Raw genomic sequence first — 6,918 nt, 5'->3', positions numbered from 1 at the left:
ATGGTGAGTACTTGATAGTTTAAAAAAATACTGTAGAGGTACCTTGCTGTAGGAGACTGGCTGCAAGCGTTCTGCTGGTGCAGTGACAGCAGTGCGTGACCATGGTGGGATTGCTTCTGACTTTTGGCAGGTGTGGTGAGGTAATCTCCACACTTCAGTTCTCTTAAATAGTTCTTTCGGTGTTTATCACGGTGGTGAAGAGTCGTATGGCGTACGACAGACATACTCACGCATGAGCCCAAGGATTATGCTGGTCTCAGCATATTGAAACTTGTGTTTCTTCTCAATGGACAGGGTAGCTTTGGGGAGGGACATCGAAGGGCTGCTCATCCTGCGCCCCTGCTAGCCCATCCTTCACCGCCGGCATACATGTGGGAACGTGTATGTTTAGGTTTCCAGCTTGACCATTTCATTTCCTCTTTAACGCTGCTTTTGTTATTCAAGAATGCACTGGGATAGTTCCTCAAAATGTTTAGGAACAAAACTGCAAGACCTTTTTTTTTTTTTTTTCTTTTTTGACTCTGGATTTTTATAGTCAAGCACTGATACTCATATCTAAAGTATCTTTTTAGATGTTTTGGGCATCTCTAATTCTTTTTGGCATTTATGCTTCACTATCAGTTTCCTAGGTTGGCCTTTGTTGTTGGACCAGTGATGACAGATGGTTTTGCTCTAAGCTTGCTGACATCATTACTTGGTTTACAGATTATGCTTATTCTTTCTTCCTTTTAAATTGGGCAATATTTGTGATGTTAATTGTTACTGTGATTGAGTTTCCCCCCACATACTTTGTTATGGAAAACACTTTCCAGCCTTTGCAGCTAGTATAATACTTAAGTAATACTCTAAAAGTTAATTTACTAGATTTCTAAACCACTTTCTCCCCTTGATTTCCCATAATATATGTTGTCCAAAGGACATTCAGAATTGGAGACACGATACTAACACTGGGTAATACACCTTGTTTTCAGCTGCAGCTATGGTGGGATTACATGCTGCAGGTTTGTCAGAGTTTTTGGATGTTCTAAAGGTAGGAATATCAATTTTTAAATGTGAATGGATTCTAAATGTGAAGGTAGTAGAAGGAAAAACTAGACTGTTAGCCTCATGCAATTTTGATTTACCAGCTACTTGAGGACACTCATCTGCTACAGGGATAGGTGCTAATGAAAACCATGGTAGATACTAGTGCTAAAGCAGCTCGTCAGTGTTGCTTATTAAGTATTCCTTTCCATACAGGTTAAGTTGTCACTTGTTCTGCAAAAGTAGTATGTAATCAAGCATGGAGATAGTTTTCATCACTGTATATGTCGTGAGCAGGAGTCATTTTAAATTGCAAGTATATGTGTGAAAATAGGTCTTCAAATACACACAAAAATGCTCACAAAATTAGAAGAAATTTAATGCCTTGTTCTCTAAGAGTGACTCTAAATATAGTTCAGTAGTACCTGATACTATAATCTGAACAGTTCTTTTTTTCTGGTAAGTACTGATTGTCTTACTTTGACATACTGTCACTTACTCACTATTACCCCTATAAAATGCAGGTGCAAAAGCATAACTGTTCCATTCTGCTGGAAATTTGAAAAAGTGATATTTAAAAAGATGAAAAAAACAGAAATGCGCTCAGTCTTTTTTGCTTAGGTGTTATATAAATGTTTTTTAATAATCCGTTTCTGTTTGACAGTTATGACATCATCCTCCATATAAGGCTTACAAACGAGTTAAAGACGACTATTCTAATTTTGTAATTTAAAATTCGTTGCCCCATTTAGCTAAATAGGGAGCAGTGGGCAGCTCTACAGCACTATGAGCTAAGCAAGATTTTTATCACAATTAAGCTTAGCTATTACTGATTGCAACACTCAATTAAGTTAAAAGTCATTCTGACTGTGGGTAGAGGCAACAACAATTTATATATATTGCAGTCTTGCAAAACTGCTCTGGAAGTTTACCAGCCCTGGACAAACCTTCCATACCTGCCTTCACCATAAAGGATTGTGTCATGAAAAGACAAAGGATATTTTATTTGGTCAAGAAAAAGTTATTGCCATAAAACTTTATTCGTGTGCAATTGTGGAAACAGTAGTAGTATTTAATCTGCTTGGATTTTTTTTTTTCTGTACAGCTCTTAAGAAGCTGAGTGCTGTCCACAGGCAAACTTAAATTTGGATGCTAGCCTCTATTTCTCGTGTTTGCTGAGCATCTCTGTGTTGCACCAAACCTTTCATAAACTTATGGTTCAATTCTTGTTGTCCTTCCTGTTACGTGGAAATACTTATGCTGTTGGTGAACACCCAAAAAAGGGGCTTGTCCAACAATTAGTGTTTATTAAGTGTTCCACAAAACCATTCTGTTGATTTTGGTGCAGATGATCAAAAGACTTAACTTGTTGGTTGGTTCTGCTCATCTTTTTGTTTCAACTGAACAAGCAGCCAGGTGTCTCAGGGCACAAAGGACAGGACAAAAAAAAAGGCACTCGAGATGCTTATGAGTTATGTCCAGGAACAAAGAACGGGACAAAAAAAAAAGGCACTTGAGATGCTTGTGAGTAATGTCTTTGTCATGAGTAATTTCCCACAGTATATATTTATGATTCAGCATCTTTGACAATAATTTTCAGTAACAACAGTGGGGGAAAATAACTGGTATTGGATGCAGAACTAGCTGAGAGGCTTCCCAACATCCCTTAGATGAACTCAGCTAGACTGCTCTGATGCGTGCAGATTTCATTTTTTGACTGTTTAAAAGAAAGTTTGGGGATTAATGGGAATTGGAAGGGATTGATCTGTTTGATTTGTTGACTTTTTCATAAGAGAGGTTAGCTGAAGTATTACAATTGTGTAACCTGCTGAGTACACCCATAAATTAAGAAACACTAGGCACATTTGTAAAGTCAGCTTACAAAATAAGTATTCATTATGATGCCAAATTTAGCAGGCCAAAACAATTATTTTCTTGTTTCCAGACCACAGGGCATGGGCCTTTAACTCTGTGTTAGAAACAAAATCCCACCTGTTTTTAAGTATTTTAGCCTACTAGGGTAGAACACACAATAGAAAAATTATCATAACATTTAGAACATAAAATGCAAAGCTATTGAAAAAAAAAAATTCTTTCGGCAAGAAAATCAGTATCTGTACTAATCATCGTGGTTTGTGTTTGAAGATCCTTACAGCACCCACCATAATTGCTGAGCCTTTTCCTGGTCAGGTATCTCTGCAGTGAAAGATAATGTGTATTACATCAATTTTGAAAACATCCAATAAGAAATTAGCTACTGTTATAATAATTTATTAAATGCTCTTTGAGGTTCTTTCCAGCTGCTTTTGGGTGTTAGTGTGGGTATGTGGGACTTGGTTGAAAGTCCAAACTTTTTAAGACATTTGTAAGGTGTGATACAAAAGTATAGAACTGGCTGAGCACTTTTAAATGTGAAATGAAGTATTTTTGTTTTAGAGAAATAAAAGGCTCACCATAGGACATGTTAATATTTTATTCAAGTTAATTTACTAACTTCACACACCTGTAAATTATGCAGGTTAATTGAAATAGCTTGTTTAAGACTTTTCCCCCTCACCTATTAGTGGTGAAAGATGCAGGCCTGGGAGTTTGAGAGCTAAAAGAAGCATTTTGGATGAAGAAAAGCAAAATGCTTCAGACTGGCCTGCTGGAGTGCTTCAGTCTGAGACTGCAGTAATTGCATCACCCTCTGCTGAGATAGCATTATAGAGGCATTAATGTTAAGCTTTATATATATATATATATATATATATATATATGTATGTATGTATGTATGTATTTAAGGTACTACATATAATAGGATTGCCAGTTCCATAGGCACATAAATGAGAAAAGCAGACTTTAATAGCCAGGGCACCAGTATAACCATACTGAAGTAAATGGAAGTAGCAACAACTTCTTGAAAATAGTCTGACTTCTATTCAGGTATGTAAATATAAGTTTAGGAACTTAATTCTAAAAATATTATTTGCTTTTTGTTGAGTCTAACTTTCTTCTTTCCTACATAAATGGAGGATGTGGAGTCCAAAGACAACATTACCGTTAGGTCTGTTCTTTGGCTAAGTTCAAGGGAGCACTGACTTAATCTTTAAAGAACTTCCTTTTAAAAGGAGAGGGAGAGAAGAGGGCTGCCAAGATCAGGATGTACCCTCCGATCTGCCTTGCCGTGTGCCCCCTCCCCGCTGTGTGCCAGGGAGCGCAGCTACCCCAGCTTCCGGGGCTCGGGGGCCTGGAGCTGGGGAAAACAATTCTGCAGCCAGAGCCGGAAAGGCACCAACCGGCTCTGAAAAAGTGGTGACCTAAAACTATATAGAAAGAGTTTGAAGCAAAAATTTACAGTAGCTCTGGAGAGGTTTGGGAGGTGGTGGTTTGTTTCCTCTTCTGTAAAAGGAATGGAATAAAATTTAGGACTGGGCTGAGAACACACTTGTTACTAGTCTTTATCAGCTGTGCTGCGTCTCACTGTTGGTTCAGTTTTTTTCCTCAAGTTTTCTTGTAATCCTAGCTGTGGTCTGTATGCTTTTGTAGAACACCCCTGCATCCTGGTGCACCAGGAGGGCTGCTTTTTCTTTCAAGTATGGGACTAGCGACCAGCAAACATTGGCTCTAACCCTTTCTTAAACCAGCCATCCAAACCTTCGCTGTGGCGAAGGTCCCTTCAGAACACTTCGCAAGGAAGTGAATAGCTGCTGATTATGGTTGTACCCAGTCTGGAGAACTGAGTTTTCCCACAAACTTACTTCAGTCCTAGTGTTGTGCTAATGTCCCTTTGGGGTGTGTGATTGGCCACATGGATTTGTCAGTTGTTTTCCTTTTCTTTTGCCAAGTTGTTCTTGTATAAATATTTATTTTAGTGATGAATTTCTGATGAATAGTGCTAAGATCTTCAAGGTTCTTTTTAAGGATGTACATTATCTAGAAAGATGGAAAATTGGAAATTTTGAATTAAGCAGTTTCTGTTCAGCAAATGGGATGATATTTCCCTCCCCCCCAAAAAAAAAAAAAAAAAATCAAACCAACCAAACCACCCAAAACCTGAGAGAGTTCAAGTATCACTTACACCTTCCCCCCTGCCAAAAATAAAGAAAAAAGAACTTGAATGCAACTGTATATTTTATCTAATATCTTCCATCTGTATGACTGACCATCTTTTCAGGGTAACTGAAACTGTGTGGGTCCTTACTATTTCCTTCAGAAAACTTAGCTGACAACCATCTATTCTGCTGGCTGTGACATTCTCCTCAGAGCTACTGAAGTAGCTTTACTGGACTTTTGGTCAGACACTTCTCTAAAACTCTTATCAGTTTATCTGTCATTTATTGGTCACACATTTATCTGTCACATTTTTCTTTTCTGTTGGTCATTTGAAATCCCCTGTCCCTGCACCATAACAAATTGAGTACATGCTGTTACGTTTTCCCCTAGACACTTGGTTCTTTGGTAGGATCTTACTTTGATTTCCTGTGTCTTTCTGACATTTTTTTCCCCCCAAATTAATGTTTAACTAAATCAGGTTTGAAAAGTAGTAGTGTTGATGTATGTGCAGCAGTGCCTATTAACATTATTAACTGTACAGCTAATAGTGTCTTTTAGAGTAGTTATTTGTGGTGTGTTAGTTCAATTTCTTATTTAACAAGTCCTCTAAAGAATATTAATTTAAAAAATTACGATTACACAACTTAGCAACAGAAGACGTGTCGCCTAAGAGAGCTGACAAAAATCTGTAATTACTGTTCTTTACTAACTTCATAAGCATGTTAATAATTACTTGTCTTTACAGTTCAGAACTCAGTGCTGATTGGGGGAGGATTTTTACACCTTCCTCTGTATTTGTCCTTATGTTACTGTTTAGCACATTAGCAGTCTCTGTCAGGATTTTCTTTATGCTGCTGGTTGCTTTTAAGGTTTCTGCATTCAGGCTCCATATTTGGACTCCTCAGATTTTGTGCATTCGTGAGTATCTTCTTCATGTTAACTTGGAAGCCTTCTCTTTTCTTCTTGATTTAGTTTTTCTATTCTACTTATAAAACTTCAGAACTTCTAGACTTCCTTTCTATTTTTGACAAAATTTTTTTAATTATGCTTGCCCTTCATGCTACTTGCAAGTCTAATAGTTACAAGTTTTACAAGTCTTTCTTACTGGCCGCACCTCACACATTGTACTGCATCATCAGAAGCAACTGTAGATGAGGAGAGAAGGTAGAAGCTGAGGCAGAGCGGATTAAAACTGGACACAAGACTTGGGTAACTTCATGCTGAAATAGTACAGGTGATTAAATGAATGATTACTATAATTTGGTACTGCATATACTTAAAACTTAAGATATGGGTGGACATGCAAGAAAAAAAGCATCATGCATCTTGTTGTAGAGAAGCAGTTGGCAAAGGAACTGGGTTTTTCACCTATCATGAGAGATGAGAACAAGCACTGGGGAAACATGGGGAAAGTTTTTATTAGTTGAAAAATTCTGTTCTGGGAAAATTGAAATTCATTGTATTCTCCTGAATAATTTTGGCAGAAATTAAATGACACTGTTTCAGAAATGTCAGAGCAAACTATTTTAATTTCAAAATTTTTAAAAGATGTCAGTAATGGAAGAAAAAAAAGAATTGTCATAATCATTAGTACAGAGCACCTCCTTTTGTCTTGTTAATGCAGATGTATCCACAAATGTAACAAACTGACAGGAGTAGATTTGTAGAGCAAATCATTGATGTGGGGTACCCAGTATACACTGTATACTCTTTGGGGAACTTTTGCTTCAGACTAGCCCTAGCCTGGTCTTTTGGACTCAGCCTCTGTTAGCAGTGGGAATGCAACAGGGGTGCTGTGGAAACTCCACTTCCTGTCCCATTCCTTCCCCGAAGAGTCCATTTTGTGCACTCCAGGCTGCT

Source organism: Rhea pennata, chromosome 4 (assembly GCF_028389875.1).
Source record: "Rhea pennata isolate bPtePen1 chromosome 4, bPtePen1.pri, whole genome shotgun sequence".
NCBI lineage: Eukaryota > Metazoa > Chordata > Aves > Rheiformes > Rheidae > Rhea > Rhea pennata.
The sequence above is the reverse complement of the archived record's forward strand: the minus strand, read 5'-3'. Positions refer to the sequence as shown.